This window comes from Pteropus vampyrus, unplaced genomic scaffold (assembly GCF_000151845.1).
Source record: "Pteropus vampyrus isolate Shadow unplaced genomic scaffold, Pvam_2.0 Scaffold222, whole genome shotgun sequence".
Taxonomy (NCBI): Eukaryota; Metazoa; Chordata; class Mammalia; order Chiroptera; family Pteropodidae; genus Pteropus; species Pteropus vampyrus.
In genome coordinates, this window is record NW_011889003.1 from 1801502 (window position 1) to 1819837 (window position 18336).

At 32.9% G+C, this 18336-nt stretch overlaps 1 protein-coding gene across 1 annotated transcript in view; it reads left to right on the plus strand.

Annotated features, from left to right (window-relative positions):
- The window catches only part of RIMS2 (regulating synaptic membrane exocytosis 2), a 579688-nt gene that overhangs the window by 271674 nt on the left and 289678 nt on the right, over positions 1 to 18336 (plus strand). The gene's annotated exons all lie outside the window — the stretch shown is intronic.

Sequence of the window (18336 nt, forward strand, 5' to 3'; positions counted from 1 at the left end):
CTACTCTATTTTAATCACACAATTCTCTGTAATTGATTAGATAAGAGTTTTCTTTTTAGATTGTATTTCTGAGTAAACATTTAAAAGTTACATATTGGAAGTTTTTTTTTCTATTTTTTCTATTTATTTTATTTTAAAAGTCTTGTAATGGTGTTGGTTATGTGAAGAAAATTTTAAGTTATAAAAAGTGAATTTCCTCTGTAAGTCTGTTCATTTTTTAAATTGTTTTTCGCTTTGTTTCTAAACATTTTCTTGCACCACTTGATGGCATATTTAAAAAACCTATTAACTATAGTTTTAAAAATAAGATTTTTTTGCGTTTTTTAAAAAGTAACGATATGTTTACTATAAAACAGCTGAAAAATTCTTCAAAGTATAAAGAATGGAATATAAGCTATCCTTAATATTTTTCCCAAAATATAACCATCATTAACATTTTGTTCTATTTTCTTCCCCATTTCCTATGCATGTATATTTTACATATTTGTAAAATTGATATCATACTATATGTAATTTTGTGTTCTGGTTTTTTAAATTGATATCATTAGCTTTTTTCAAACCATTAGATGATCTTCAGAAATATATTTTAAATGGCTGCACTGTCATAAGGATATACCACAAACTACTTCTTTATTTGGGGCATTGCAGTTGCTTCTAATTGTTAGTATAAATAATACTATAATGGTTATCTTTATACATAATTTTTTTGCGTATATCTTTGATTATTTCACAAATACATATTTGTGCTTTGATTTTTTTTAAAGCTTTTAACTTGGATTACCCACCTGCTTTCCCAAAATGCTATAACACTCCATATTCCTTTCATATACTTTCATGAAGCAGATATGCTTGAGCTTTCAAGGCCAGATGCCCCCAAAATTTGGCAGTTGAATAAACCACAAAAAATGCTATCTCTTTGTCATTTTAATTTGAATTTGGTTGTGAAGCTGAATTTTTTATATGTTTACGAGTATTTGGTATCTTCTCTGAATTATTTATTCCATTTATTTCTTCTGCCTATGTTCATATTGGGTATTAATTAGTTTTTGTCTTATTGATTTTCATGTGGTTATGATTTTACCCATTTAACTGTCTTCTGTTTCAAATATATTTCCCATTTTGATGTTTTTTATCTTTATGTTATGAACAAATTTTCTTTGGTCATTTAGAAATACTGAATTTAATATAGCTAAGTCTTTGCATCTTTGGTGACATATTTTCGATTCCTTTTATCTTCAGAAACTCTTTATTCATCCCCAAATCAGTTAAATATTTAACTTTATATTTTCTCATGTTTTTACTATTTATTTTTTTTAAATTTTAACTTCTTAATCTTTCTGTGATTTTTTAATTTTTTTGGTGTATGCCAAAATACTCCAGGTAGGTGAGTATCTAACATAAATCTTTTGTACCACACCCCCTTCAATTTTCTGACACTATTTGAGGAATAATTGATTTTTTGTTCTTAAGAATTAATGGAAATCAGTAAAGGAATTCAAGAAGGCAGCTAGAGTGAAATTAATATTAGATCATTTTATACTGTACAAAAAAGTAATTTGTTAGGAAACAGAAATGAAAAGCAGAAACCAGAAACCAGAAAATGTGATTTAAAAATAATTAATAAAAATGAGGAAGGCCTATGTGAAGAAAGCTACAAAACTCTCCTGAGTAACACAGAGGAAATTGTGAGTAGAGATTCATTTCATGTTCTGAATTGGGAAGGCTAAATACCATAAGGATATGTGTTCCTTTTAAATCATCTCAAAGTTAATAACGTAGTCATAATCCCAATTGGTTCATCCGATTTCTAAATCTAAAGTTAATCTAGAAGATATAGAGGAGGAAAACTTTAACTCTTTTTTTCTTTGACGTGTCTTAGGTTCATTGGCTGGGGCCCTGTAAATTTGACAAAAGAAAGATTAACAAGGGAAAAACAAATTTCTTATTATGTACATTGTGCATACATGTGGGAGCACTCAGCTGTAAGAAACTCACAGGGATGGTTAGAATTTGGGCATAGCATCTTAACAAAAGAACAATATATTTTTAGAGAGACGACAAGACAAAGGAAAAGGTCTCTGAGCTTCTAGGGGTGACGGATTGTGGAAACTAATGGAAGAAAAGGGCTAGTTTTAGCATGATTTGTTACATATGTTCCTTTGGTGCTTATAAGAGTCCAGAGTTCTCTCCAGTGGTTAACTTCTGTCCATCCTGATAGAGAGGGGAGGGGTCACCTTTGCCAATGTATGTCCAGCTTTTAGGCAAACAAGGAGGGCAGAAATTTTCTTGTATCTGCATCATCTCAGTTGCTTTCAGCTCAAAATAATTCTTTCCCAAAGTGACATGTAGAAACGAACAAAGGACAAAAACAGAAATGACCACAAACCAAGGGGTAGAGATAAATTATTATTCAACAAATGGGCTTGGGGAAAATGCAGCTAACAATGGGGGAAAAAGTCAAGTTAGCTTCATTTCATACAAGTTGCACTTAAGTTACAAATAATAAGAAAATTGTATTTATTAAAATATAATGATCTATAAAGAGAAACTGTAGATCTTAATTATATCATAGAGCATATAGATATTTCCCAGATGCTATACTTTCTTAACTATATTTAATAATCTTCAGTTTGCTCAGTTTTGATACTTCCTGAGTGTATTCCGATACTACAAGATAAGAAAAAGATAGTTTTGTTATTCTTAGTGGTTTGATTTAGACTCTGTTATATACTTTTATTATTCTTTGCTAAAGTAATGGCCTTCACTTTTTCCACATAAAGATGTAACCTCCACTACCTCCAAACCAGATGTGCATCAGTCTAATACTTGAAAGCTTTTTATATGTGGTATCCTTCTAAGGGCTTATACTTTGTTTCAAGATTTTGAAGTAAACATGTATAAAAATCTCACATAAATAAAAAGCTATATATGGGCTAAATTAAAATCTTTTCAATACTCTTTAGCAGAACTAAAATATTTATCAAATATGGAAAGAAAGTACAGGTCACTCACATCTGTATTTTCCCCTAACTTGAGCTGTTAGTAGATATTCTTAAAAATGAGCCTCCTCATCTATCAATTAATTTGTTTCACAGAGTATGGTTTTTGCCAACACTATTTCCAGTGGACAATCGTATTTTAATTTATCTCTGGAGGAAGAAACCTAAATAAAATAACCTTTTCCTATTTGATATTATCCCTAATAGGGAGGGATATTATTCCTAATTCAATGAGAAGAAGTAGCTGTTCAGAGACTGGAATAATATGAGGAAGAAATTAAATTGTGTCATATCTTGACTTTTCATCATTAGGATAGTATTTTTTATTATTTGTGGGAAAAGTGTTAGTCTGATTTGGGAATAAGCTACTTTTAAAGATACCTAACATCGTGATACATAGCCATCCTTGGTAATTAATTGTTCGAAAATTCTTTCTAATAATTCCAGAAAATTTATTAGTGGCATTTTTTCCTGTGTATTTATATGTGGATACATCATTCTTATGAGAATCAGCCAACTTTTAACAAGTAGTCATCCCTAGCTAAATAACGCCAAAGAGTGTGTTTTATAACTGAGTCATCTTTCTCACTGTCTTTACTTTCCTGTCCCTTTTCATTGCAGGTTTGGATCAAGTAATCTAAAGTGTTAATAGCACCAGGCAACATTATCATTGCAGGATTCTTTGTAGGCCCTTATATGTCATGTTATATGTCATATTATAGCTTCTACTACATATCAGGATCTTTTCTGATCATTAAATAATAAAATTCACCTGTGTTGGTTTTACCTCTTCCAGGATCTGCTTCATGCTGAACTAGGCTTGTATTTCCAGGCTAAGAAAATACTTTTTAACTTGGTCCAATATAATTTTGAGACGTAATCCAATGTCTCACTAAATACCAGACACATATTTACTCCTTTTTCTGCCAATACTCATTTAGTGCCTATTTTTTGCAAGCTGTTAGATTGGAACTAGAGGAAAATATGGAGATGAATAAGACATTGTTTTTACTCTCAAGAAATTGAGAGTCTAAAATAAATAGCAATATAATCCCATCATACTATAGGTACTATAGAATTTCAGAAGAGAGCAGCATTGGTCATCACTGATTTGTGTGATTCGTATGTTTTGTAATACTAATTTCTTCACTTATTATGGTATAGTTTGCTTTTCACATGCTATATTGATTTGTTCCCCATATATTGTATTGGGTTAGAAAATTACAATTTTTTTCTTTTTTTACCTTTATGTTATGGAAGGAGATAAGTCTTCGATTGCTAAGTTCATAGTGTCTCTGTTTAAATGTTGGACATCTCTCCCAAAGTTTAAAATATATTTTTATAAGCTTTAAAAAGAACTATTGGCTTTATAATTTTATCTATGATTTCCTTATTAAATAATCTAGAGCAGGTTTCTCAGTCTCAGCACTGTTTGCATTTGCAGCTGAATAAGTGTTTTATGGGACCGTCTTGTGTTAAGATGTTTAGCAGCACCTTTGGCCCCTACCTATTAGATGAAAGTAGCCTCCTCATTGCCAGTTACGACAACCCAAAATATTTCTAGACATTGCCAAATATCTCTTGTGAGGCAAAGTCCTCCATCACCACTCCCCACCCTCTGTCCCTAACCCCTTCACTTATTCTCTTTCCTTCCTCACTTTCAGAAGCAATTGTAAGTCATACTCAGTATTATAAAAAAGAGGGAAACTAGAATAGGATAGAATAGAAAACATCAGAGTGAAGTGTACCAAGTAAGGGTAATTACTATAAAACATTTTTTTAGTGTCGTGTGTATACTCTATAGGCTCACAATATAAAATATTTATTCCTGTAGATCATGGCCAAAAATATTTTAAAGCTTCTCTCTTATATTAGAATTTTGTGACTCACATAATACTAGTGTTCCCTGCCTCCCTGATCATCTTCTAGACCTGGGTAAAGGTCCGGAGTTGATGTCTAGTGGCTAATTGATGTATGGTAGACACTATACTTTTTAAAATTTGATATATTTTAATCTTCATATTATAATGCAATGTATTTTTTCCACTTTAATTACATAGTCATGTTGTCAGCCATTTGTGCAACTGCACAAAAGATATCCAGTTTGATCTTTTTTAAGCACTAAAATCAATGGTGGAGAGTTTTAGTTGCCCCAGTCTTCCAGGGGAAACTTTCTTCCTTTTTAAGTAATTAATATACCGTATACATTATAAAGAAAATAGGCTACTGAAATGATAGACGATATACGAATTTGAGGAAAATGTTGACTTATGGTATTTAAGATCATTTCAACATGTAAGGAATTCTGAACCAGGTAGACTAAAAAATTCTTGTAATAATGAGAATATTTTCAAGTTTTTCAATTAGCTATTTTATTACTGAGACTTTCTCAAGTGAAAAATTTTAAAAATCAAAGATTGATTACCTTCTTGTATATTCACTCCATCCATTGATAAAATAATTTTATGCTAAATAATTATTCCAATTATAGCATGGTCTTAGAGTTTCACTATGGAATAAGAAGAACTTAATTGCATAAAATTTACACGGATATAAGTAATTACTCTGTTGCTATATTAGGCAGCACTATGAAATTATTTCATGATGTCTTTTCTAAAAACAGGATAGTTTTCATAGGATGAAAAATCAAGTCGCAAATACATATTATGAAGCTGATTTTAGACTTAAAATTATATAACATAAATGTAAGCAGATTAAGAAGCTAAATTAACTGAAGTTCATTTGTAAAGTGCATAGCTAGAAGGTAGATTTGCAAATAGAAGTAAAGGAGAATTTTTTGGTTTCCTGATAAATTACAGTACATAAAATGTTTAGGATGGGAATTCTTTCCTTTTGCAAAATCTTTTCTTGTTAATCATGGATGAAACACTATGTTAAGCATTTACCTAAAGAAAAAGGATTATTTTTAAAGGAAAACTAAGTACTCAAGAAAACTACCAAGTAGGTATTAAGAAAAAATCTTAATAGATTTCAGTTTGTGGGATATTTGAAAGGGTGCTTAGCTAGTGAATGAAAAGTTAAAAAACAAAGTTAAATTATAGATCAGATGCTGAAGTGAGTTTAGAATATACAAAATGTTAACTTTTAACTTAGAATGAAGTTTCTGTTGAGTAGAATTAGAATTCAGTAGAAGATGCCTAGATATCGATATTTTGTATAGCTTTAAAAATTTTGATGATGAAATATGTTCAGTGGATAGAAAAGTATTGTTATTAATTGATAAGTGGCATATCAGAACAAATACCCTAATGATGATATAAATGCTATACAAGCCTACTATGTTCTAATTAAAAAACCAGTGAAATAACGGAAAAGTTGGGTATAAGGTTAATTTAAAATTTTAAGAAGTATACTGTAGATTCATTGGGGGACATCAAAAACAAAAAGTGATTTATTTTTATTTCATTCAACTAAAATATATTAAATATCAATAATCTATAGTACTAGAGTATGAAACATGAAATACAAAGGCGTTTCTATCACCCTAGAATTGCAACTTTGTGTATCACAGGTAAGAACTTGTGCTGTAAACTTGACTGCGTTTATGCTAGCTGACTCGTCCAAGAAAACTATACATGGAACGGGCTTCACTTTTTTTTTTAGCTTATGCTAGAAGCACTCTGTTTTCCTTTCTAGTATGTATCTATGAGAAGAACTTTTTGAGGAAATATTGGGGATGTGGGGAGATGTGTTTCAAAGCAGAAGGGCAGCTCAAATTATCGCCATCCATAACTCCATTGTCCCTGGAACTGCCTATTTGCCTCTTTTTGTAGGGCTTAGCTTGGTTAAGAACCCTTTCAGGAGCAAATAAAGTGAGCCTGACATAGTAAAGTTCAAGCATAGGTTATATTAATTAATTTGTGGAATGGAATATTAAATAAAATAGTAGGATCTATGAAAATTGTGAACTTTAATGAATGACCAAGACAATAAAACCAAGTTACACTAAGTGTGAGATGAAGGACATCAAAAACAGAAATTAACTAGAAGGGAATAAAAGGATGTTAAAATTCTGGGTTAAGAATACCTAAGTATGAATGGAATAACTTGCAGTCTCTTCAAACCAAATTCATTTTAGACGTAATTATATTTTACAAAAGAGTATACGTATTCAAAAGTGTGAGTGCGTGGGTATCTGTGCACACATGTATAGCGTGTTGAAATAACCAGCTGATCAAGTTGTAAATTCTTATGGATGATCGAAGCCTCTTTATCTCAGCACATCCTGCTCTGTACATGTTGGGAATTTTTTAAAGAAAGAAATTATTTCTCATGGGACTACTGACCTTTGCTTTCTAATTAAGGGTCCCTAGGGTTTGATTAACCTAGAATTTGTATCTCATCCTGTTCATGAGATAGTAGAAGGGGGCAACTCTGCAAATTTTACTGAGGAAACAGGAAATATATGTTTCTAATTGAACTTTAGATGTGTTTTCCCAAAGAAATAATGTTATAAATGACAATTAATTATACTGGGTTTTCCCCCTCTTTAACGCCCCCGCCCCCCGCACTTCCACCCTTGACCCGCGGATGTTGCCATTTCCCCTTAAGAACTGGATCTCTGGAGGCGGGTCATCCCCTCCCACATGCTCCGGGTGTGCAACCGGGGCCTGGCACCTCCATGGCCTCGCACCCCCGGCGTACTCAGGAGGCCTGGTGCACCTGGGGTATAGTCCATGGCTTCACCTGGGGCGTGAACCCAGGACCTTCTATGTGCAAAGCAGATGTGCTAACCACTACACTATGGAGCCACCCCTAATGATACCTTTTTGTTTATTTGATTCTGCAAATTTAAGGAGCCAGTTCTAGCCACTAAGCTAAGTACTTGGATCTTGTGGCGTAAAAGACATGTCTTAGTTTTGTTTTATTTTGTTTTAATCTGGCAAATTTTTTTACTTCACCTTTATTTTCAGAGGATAATGTCTTTGGATATAGAATTTTTGGTTGACAGGTTTTTTTTTTCTCTTTCAGCACTTTGTATATGACATTCCATTTTTTTTTTTTTTTTAGAGATAAGTCTTATCTTTTGCTTTTCTCAATATATTCTCATTGTCTTTGGATTTCAAAAGCTTGACTATTATATATCTAGGTTTAGGTCTCTTGTACATATCTTAGGGATTATTGAGTTTCTTCGATCTGTAGATTAATGTTTTTTCCCTAATTTGGGAAGTTTGTAGCCGTTATTTCTTTAACTACTTTTTCTCCCATTACTTATCTGTTCATGTACTTGATATTTTTCTCACATGTCTCTGAGGTTCTTTTCATTTTCTTTCCTGTATTTTTTTCTCTCTCTTCTTCCAAGTGGATGATTTCTATTGCTCTCTGTTAGAGTACACTAATTGTTTCATCTTCCATGTCAAATTTGCTGTTGAATACATGTAGTGAATATTTTGGCTATTGTATTTTTCAACTCTAGAATTGTCATTTCTTTGTTTACAGTTATTTCTCTATTGAGAGTCTCAGGTTATTGTCATTGTCATCATCTTTTTCTATAGTTCTTTGACATGGTTTTCTTCATTTTTTGAACATATTTATAATAACTGCTTTAAAAATTGTATAATAGCTACTAAATCCAACATCTAGGTTTACTAGACAAGTTTCTTAGACTAACTTTTTTCCTGGTTATGGGTCACATTTTCATCTTTCTTTGCATGTCTCATAGTTTCTTGGTTGAAAACCAGACGTTTTAGATGATATATTGTAATATCTCTGGTTTCTTATTTATTTTCCTGAGAGTTGTCTTGTCTTTATTTTTTCTTTTCTTTTCCTTTTCCTTTTTTCTTTTTCTTTTTCTTTTTTAATATCTTACCTGAACTTAAAGTGTAGACTGGTACCTCTGCTGAATTTGTTTTATTCAAATATATATCTCTGCCTTCCTATGGGTCACTTCTGTGTCTGCATAACCTAATTGTCAGCCAAATATTTGTGCTCAAATATTTTGAGCTTGTAAGGCTTCCACCCTCTGCCAGTATTCTGTGTAGCGTGGGGATACACTCAAAGGTCAGCCAGTTCTCAAGTCATTCTTGAGTTTTACTTTCTACCATGCTCTCTCCTGATTTCTCCCGAACATGATATAGTTTCCTAGACAGCCTTATATGTATGGAAAATTTACCTAACTTTTTTCTGTGAGTCTCACATTTCCGAGGTCTCCCTGTTAAATTTCTGGCTGGTCTGTCATTCGCCCTATGTGGGACTGCAATCTTAGGTTATCAATCTGCTGGTTTCTATCCTTGTTTCCTACTGAGTTTACCTCTTCTTGCTGAAAGCCATGGGTTTTCACCACCACCACAAATCAAGTAGCAAAGCTGCTGATTTTCTCAGCTATCCCTGCACTGCTTAAATTATTGATCCTTTCTGTAGACCACTTTTTTTTGTATGTACTGTGTCAGAGCAGGTTATGGGAGCAACCCCAGGGAAAGAAGGTAACAGACTTCTGTTGTTTTTATCTGAAACTTTAGCAGGTTTTCTCAAATTTTTATGTGACTGTTTGATTTACACAATTATGAAATTGTTTTTGACAGTTTCATCCAGACTTGTACTTGATTTTTGTGAAGAGAACTAGTTGATACTTCATGCTACTAAGCCAGAAGTCCCTCCCTTTATCATGATTTTGTGAATCCGGAATTCAGGCAGTGTTCAGCTGGGCAGTTTTTCTTCTTCATATAGTGTTATTGATGTTAATTGGTAGAATTTAACTGGTAAAATGGGCCATTCTGGAGGGTTCAAGATGCCTTCTCTTGCTTATCTGACATCTTGGCAGGCTTAAAGACTGCTCAGCTGGGGTTCTAAACCAAGGCACCTACATTTAGTTAGCCTCTCCAATAAAGCAGTTTCTAGTTAGTAAGACTTTTTATATGGCGTCCCGGTTCTCACAAAATAGAGTTTCAAAACACCACTAACTTTGAGCTAACTTTGAAGTCACGCAGCATCATTCCTGTCATGTTCGATTGGTTACGTACAAGGTAGAGGTATACAAAAGGGCACAAACACTAGGAGACAAATTCACTGAGGGACCATTCTTGGAGTCCAGCTACCAAAAGGACTTCAATGTGTGACACATAGATCCTTTTTCCTTCTCGTTCTCATGGATTTATTAACAATCCTCTTCTTTAGATATCTTTTTCTACAATCTTTCAATTTTTTTTTTTCCTTCTAGGCCTCTGACTAATTAGCCAAGCAATTTGCCCAAGCCTATGTGTCCGTATAGGCACTTCTTACCCATGGAACCTTTTTTTCTATACAAAGTGAATGATCAGGTATACCATCTAAAGCCCTGTATATTGAGAGAATTTTCCTCACTGATGTCTTTCAGTAGACTGTGGTGTAGTAGCAGTCTACTTTTGACTGGTACACATATATTGAGCTGACTTACCTCTGAACCAGGAATGACTTTCCTCCTCTTTGCCAGGTAGTCACGATGACCTGAATGTGGCCATAGATGTGAGCTGAGGGAGAGATGCTTGTGCAATAGTAGTAGATGATGTATATGTCTGGGCTACCTGCATTTGCCATTTACTTATATCCTCTAGCCCTATTTATGTTTAAACATGGATGCACAACTTCTGACTTACAGCTGATTATTGTTTGGCTTGTCCAGCCTTTCAATTTGTTAAGCCTAAGAGACCCTAGCTTATGTTGGGCAATTCTGGCTGTTTGGTTACTTGATGACTCATGATCAGATCTTGATCAGTATGCTATCTTATCAGTACGCTAGGCGCATACTAGGTGCATTTTTTCGAATAGTAATATAATTCTCCACTGCAGATTGTATGGTCCTGATTCAGAAACTTGAGTGTGCATTGTGATTCTCCTATTGAGGCTTGCCATAAATTTCACATGGTATCTTTTCCCAGCATTGATGCTTCTAATGCCATACAGTCTGTTGCATCATATGACCAAGTGGCTGGCAGCTTGAAGTTCAGCCTGAACTTGATTTAGATTTTCTTCTTACTCTGGGTTCTATTTCAAACTAACCCTCTGTAATTCTTGGTAAATGAGTCAGAGTAGTACTCCCCAGTGTGGGACATGTTGCCTTCAGAATCAAGAGGCTGCCTACCGGGCATTGTGCTGCTTTCTCATTTGGGTAGATGAAGATGTAATAATTTTCCTTTGCCTTGTAGGGATGATTTACCATGCCCATGAGCATAGCTCTCTAAATATTTCTCTAATGGTATGTGTCTCTGAATTTTTGTAGGATTTATCTTCTACTCTCTGGAGAAGATGTGTCTAAACAAAGCCTCCAGTATAATTGCCACTTCTTTCTCACTGACACAATAAACCAAGATGATGTTCTGTAGACTCTCCCTATGGCCTTGGTCTTTTGGGACTATATTATGAAAGAGGGCAGGCGAGTTATCATAATCCAGGGGAAGACAGTCAGTATGTACTCTTGTCCATCTCAGGTGTATAAGAATGATTCTAGTCCTTAATAGAGATGGAAAAAAATATATTTGCCAGTTCAGTGGCTGTATATCATATACTTGAGTCCATATTAATTGTCTCTAGGAAGCATACCCCATTGCCATAGCAACTTCAAGTAGGGCTGCTAGTCAGATGAATTTATAGTAGCCCACTGTCATTTTCTAGAATGTTTAGATGCATCTGTCTTTTTTAGAGGCTAGACTGGTGAATTAAAATGGGGTTATAATGTGGACCATCATTTTTATATCCTTAGTTTTTATTTATGCTTTGCCTGTGGGGAGGGCATCTTCAGAGCCTTTCCCTTGACTTTTCCACGTTATGGTAGTTCTTAATCCCACAGGCCAAAAAATGTTAGGTTTTTTTTTGTTTGTTTGTTTGTTTTGTTTTTTTTATAAAGAATGTTAGTTTTTACAAATACCAAATTTATCAATTTGGAGACTGCTGTAATTACCACTCAAACAACTTAATAACTTGCTAACAACACTTCTAAAGAGTATAAGGGCAGGACGACTGGAAGAAGTTAAATTGTGAACAGGTGCATTCACTAAACCCACAGAATCTCAGCTGTATATTCAGAGATGTCCTAATTGAGGCAGTGAGACAGGAGGGCTGGATATGGCTGTCCCCTGGGAAGGGAGCATAACTTTGGTTAAGGAAACTCTTGACCCGAGTACATTTCTTGGGTGAAGAACTCAGCTATAAGCAGTGAGGATGCAACATTTGGGGCAGCTTGAAGAATGAGCACAGTTCTTAAGGGTTCATGTGGGTAGTACACAACACATCCACTAAGATTTTGTTCTCATAATTGTCCCCTTTCAAGAGGGATATAACTATTCGAAGCGTCCTTTACTTGATCTGATTTGAAATCGAGGGGAAAATTTTCTAGAATAGAAGAATAGAAGCCTCCTCTGTAAACTTTTTTTTTTCTTTTTGCTGTAATTACTTTTCATGACAGCTCTTAACTATTCACTGGCAATGGAGTTAGAATGATCAAGATTGTCTTAGAGTTCACAATTCTAAGGAGATAGGAAATGGCTGTTGGGTAGACAACCAATTGTGCCTGCCGAAGATATTCATTGTAAAGGTTACAAAACTGAAAACATCTCAGATGTTAAAAAATAGTGTGCTGAAACTGGATTGCATCGGCGTCTGAGAACCTATGGTGTGCATTGCTTCCCAAGTCCACATTCAATGACATAGTGTTGGTAGCTCAAAACTGGCTTAAGTGGAAATATTTATACCATGGAAATAGACAAATGTTACAAAACAGTGCCTGTTTCACGCTCCCCTACCGAAAACTGGTTGCTAAACAATCACCATACCACAGATATTTATTTGAAATTTTGATAATTATGGAAACTATGGTAATAAGAAAAATTGTCCAAGATACAATGTAAACTTTTTAGAAACTCAATTGAATGTTAAATCTGCTATGTTAAAATGACATGTGCATATAGAACTAGAAAGAAATAAAGGTCAGTTAGAAGTTTTATTTGTTGGGGCAGTAGTTTGTAGGAAATAATTAATGTAGAATTTCATTAGTATAGCTATAATGTTTATATAATAAAAATGAAAAAAGGAAACTGTTGATTAGATTATCTTACTGTATTCTATTTGTAGTGAGCATTTTCTCTCCTGTGTACTTTCAGAGTACGTATCAAAAAAAATTTGTAAATATAATCTTATGCATCAAGTACATCATGCTTAATGCCTAAAATTGTAAAAATTTTAAAAATTGTAAAAATTGTAAAAATACTCTATTTACTTTATAACAACATTCATTTTCCATAACATTTTTCCACAGCTTCATCATATTTCAAGGTGTTGAATTTTTTATGGTTTATGTTTCATCTTCTCTTATGTTTGCATTAAAATTCAGATAAAATCAAGCTCGTCATTGATTTATCATCTTTTGATATACGTGGCTTATCCAGATCACGTAACTTTTCAGGATCTTTTACAACTTGTCAATGAGCATTTAACACATGCCTTTTCAGGACATTCCAAGATTAACATTGATATGGAATCTAATAGGACAGTATTTTGTTCTTTTAGAAAACTTTCAACAGGTGCATAAGTGATGGTGCAAAACATTTTTTTAAATGTTGATATCACAGTATAACAAGCACTCACCTATTTGTTTTTTCTTTATTTTCTGTCATATGTAATGCTACTCTTTACAAAGGAGGGATTTCATTATATCATGAAATAGACATTATCACGAAATTAAGCTTTCAAAATAAAACTTTCCATCTCCAAAAGGTAAACAACAAATATGAATTAAGATTTTCGATTCAAATATTAGTTTGTAAAAATTATGTAAAATAACAAATGCTTTTTTAGGTAAGTGGAATAAAAAATTTCCTTTTTTTGTTTATTTATTAGAAACTCGAATGCATTTGTAATGCTGGTATTACCAAACTGCCATATTGGACTACATTTATCTGTGCTGAAAAAGTATACCATCTTTAAAAAAGATAGTCTTAATTTTGAATTATAAGCCAGGCAAGTATTTTCAAACATAGATAGGGTGTTTCGACAACATTTTGAAAAAGTTCTTGTTGAACTTTCTTTTCTTTATCACCCTGTTTCTGAATTGGTTAAATAATTGTAATTTCTAGATGGCCCCCACCGTACTCTGGCTCTCTGTCTCCCTCTCTGCTCTCTTTTTCTTTGTTATTTCTATGCCTACCACTGTTGCCTTCCTGTCCTCCTTCTCTCTTCCTCTTTTGCTTCTCTGTTGTCTATCTTCATTTCATGAACCTGGCATTTTTGTATGGTGCCCTCTATCAAGATTTATTATAGTTCAGGTATGCTATTAAATTGTGGATCCTTTTATTTTAATCCAGCCCTCATTTGAAATATTTTGTATAAACCACATATTGAAGAAAAGGTTCTATTAATTAAACACTTCTAATACTAGAAAATTAGAAGGGGTAATGTAGGTAATTTTTGTTTAACACTAGGCTATTTGAGAACGATAGCCAAAAGGAATAATAGCTATACAACCTAATACTCATTCCCCTCCAGCCCTACCCCATGCAAATTTCTTTTTGGTAGACTTTATATGAAATTAAGATTATATTTAAATTTTAAATTTACATGTGAATTTCCTCATGATGCAAGACATTTCACATCAGCTTGATTACTTCACGTCATTTTAATTAGATTAACTAATTGAAAGTATATAATGTCACCATTTATGTTTGAATTCACATAAATAATAGCCTTGACTGCATTAGCTGTTGAAAATTTTTTAATTTGTTCAGGAAAAAAAATTATATAACTTTAATTCTATGAATTATAGATATTAGAGTCCACTAAAATTCATCATTCATATTTTCATAAGACAATAATGTTGATTTAGAAAACCATACTTAACAATTTATTTTTTAATATATTTTTTATATTAGGTTAAAATTCTTTTTAAATTTTCAATGACATAAATATTGACATAGAATATTATGTTATATATATATATACATATATATATAATTTCAAGTGTACAAAACAGTGTTTAGACATTTATATAACTTATAAAATGATCACCCCCATAAGTCTAGTGTCCTTCTGATACTATACGTACTTATTACACTATTATTGACTATATTTCCTATGCTGCACTTTATATCCCCATGACTGTTTATAACTGGCAATTTGTAGTTTTTAATACCTTTACCTTTTTCACCCATTTTAAGGTTTTTTTGGACTTTTATTCTATTTTGTAATGGTTTCCAGTAGTTAAAAATTATATGAATATGATTTTGAAAATATTTGTAAGAATGAAGACTCAAATTAAATGATTAATATTTAAATTTGTAAATGCCAAGTAAAGATGAGCAGAAGAGAAAGGAAAATTAGAATTAATCAATAATGCAGGAAGCCACTAAAGAGAAATAACAGGTTTCAAATATGAGTTTGATAAGAATCTAGTTTAACTGACAGAATATACAGTGTTGTTAAAAGAAAAATATTTCTATTTAACCCTCAGTGAAACATAGCATTGTAAAACCAATATTTTTTCAACTTCTATTTTCAAATTCTGTTTAGTAAAATTTAATTTAATTCAAGATAGAAAAAATTTTATTATATACCTATTGTGCACCTGATGTGTGCTAAGCGCATTGTGTAAAATGAGTTCAGAGAGATCCTGCTTGGGAGATAAGCATATCAGTAAACAAGAGCAACACAATGGGGATGGATATTAAAATAGTTAAATACAAGGCAGGTATGGGATGGGTATAGGTGGTCATTCTACACAGTGGGATATAAGCATTATGTCAGTAGGAACAATTTTTATGGAATACTTATTATTCACCACACACTCCTTGGCACTGAGAGTAGGTGTGCATATACAAAGATGAAAAGGACACATTCCCTTTTCTTAAGAAGTTTTTAAGCCATTAAGGAACCAGTGTGGTCGATAGATTTATTAATTATCGTTTTTTAAATAGAGAGGCAGTGTGGTATCTTAGAAAGTGTGATAGATTGAAAATACATATACAAGGTTCTGTTCCAGGCTCGGCCAATGACCCTCGTTGTAATCTTAGGAAGGTTATTTAATTTTCTGGGCTTCAATTTTCCTCTTGAAAATGAGAAAAATAAGTTCAATATTTTAAAAAGTGTACTAAATGGAGCACCAGATTTTTTGTGGTAATGTTTCAGGAACTGCTGAAGAGGATATGAAGGCATATTCAAATGGGTGAGCATCTGGATCTTCCACTTTTTTCCAATCAATCTTTGTTCTTAACCAGTTTTATATTTGTGGACGCTCTTAGGGAAAAGGCTCTATTGCATAAAGAAGTGTGAAAAAGACTAGATAATATTTTAATTAATCAATTAACCAGTTAATATTTATGTTCTAGGCACTACTTTGTGTTTCAGAGGCTACAACAGTTAACAAAACAAAAGAAAACAAAAACAGATAAATTTGATAAGGTCAAAAAGTAGCAAGAAGCCAGATCATGTAGGACTTTGTAAGTCACTGCAAGAACTTTGGCTTTCATTCTGAGTGAGATGAGTCATTGGAAGGTTTTGAATAATAAATAACTTCATTTGCTTTACCTTTTGAGAATCTCTCTTGATTTTATGTTAACATAGACTTAAGAGGGGCAAAGATGGATGCAGAACAGTTAGGAGGCCTGTGTGTTAGGAGAGTTATTTAGATTAGAATATCGAAGGGAATGAGCTTCTTAATTGTCTTTCTTTCCTCTCAGACTATATGAAGGGAGGGATCTAATCTGTGTCATTCATTCTTGTAGCCCAGAAGTTAGGTTGAGACCTAGCACGTGGTAGGCTCTCAACAAATATTTTTTGAATGATTGATGTATAAAACACGGTTTTAAGATTTCTTTTTTGCTTTAAGATTGTATGATGTATGGCAGTTATGTCTTAGCATAAGAAAATTTTTTTGCTTCGGTTATAAAACTCAGAGTGCACTAAATAGTACTATAGAAAACAAATGAAGTTATTGAGTAAAAAATAGAACTATTATAAAAAACGACTTGAAAACAATAAGTAGATTTCAGATATACTTATGAAAGCACATTCTCATGGACCTATTTTCCTTATTCTAGAGGTTTAGGTTACCTTGGTTCAGATTAAATTGATATGTTCTAATTGATAAGAGGGATATTTACTAAAACACAAATAATAGACTTGCTAATAGTTTTTATTCCTGCTTACTGGCATTAGATTAATTTTATTTATAGCCATTCTTAGATGCCTCTTAAAATTGCTTAAAATCTATTGCAAAGTAATTACTTAATTAAGAATCATTTTTAATATTACAAATAATTAAAGGCTGATTTGGATTACGTGTTCTCTGAGTTAAGAATAGGATCAATTCTGTAGAATAGTAATCCCACAGAATTTATTTTTAGCACAGGACTTAAGAATGTGGATTTTGGAGGCAGACTACGTGGATTTTTAATCCTGGCTCTATTATATCATAATGATGTGACCGTGGGCAAGTTATTTTAACCTCGGTTTTACTTTCCTCAACTGCAAAATGAATAAAATTATCTGGCTCAAATAGTTATTGTGAGGGTTTAAAAAGATAATCATGTAGAGTGCATATATCAGTTACTATGAATCACCCCAAAATAGAGAAGCAAAAAACAACCATTTAATACCGTTTACAGTATCTGCGGGTCATACTTGAACAGGGAACAGTGGGGACTGCTTGTATCTCTCTGCTCCTCTAAATCTGGGGCCTCAGCTGGGGTCCGAAACAGCAGAACCTCCTCAGATCTGTCTTATCTCTCTCCCTCACCTCTCTCCTCCCTCTCCCCTCCGCTATTTCTCTTTTATATAATTTTTACAAAGAAGCATATTGTCATTCCTATATGTGAAAAATCCTGTACTTGTGAAATCTACTTAATAACATTTAATACACAGTTTTCCAAACTTATTTGACAGAGGATATTTATATCATTCAAGCCTATTAACATTTTACAGAACCAGTATTTCTTGTTGGGAAATGCCAACATATGTAGCCTGACAAGTTAAAAAGGAGGGTAAAAATAACAAGAAGATAAATGAGAGGAAAAATAAAAGGGGCATAGATGAATTTTCCCATTTAGAATGAAAATTAAGATTATTTTAGTAATGATGATTATGATATCATCAACATCGAGATGACTCTTCAGTTTACAAGGCACTTTCATGTCCATTGTCCTTTTTTATTATCTTAACCATTTCTTTAAATTTATTTCTGAACTACAGTTGACATATATTATAGTAGCTTCAGGTGTACAGCAATGATTAGACGTTTATATACCTTACGAAGTGATTGCCCTGGTAAGTCTAATATCCATCTGATGCCACACATAGTTATTATAATATTATTGGCTATATTCCCTATGCTGTACTTACATCCTTGTGACTATTTTTA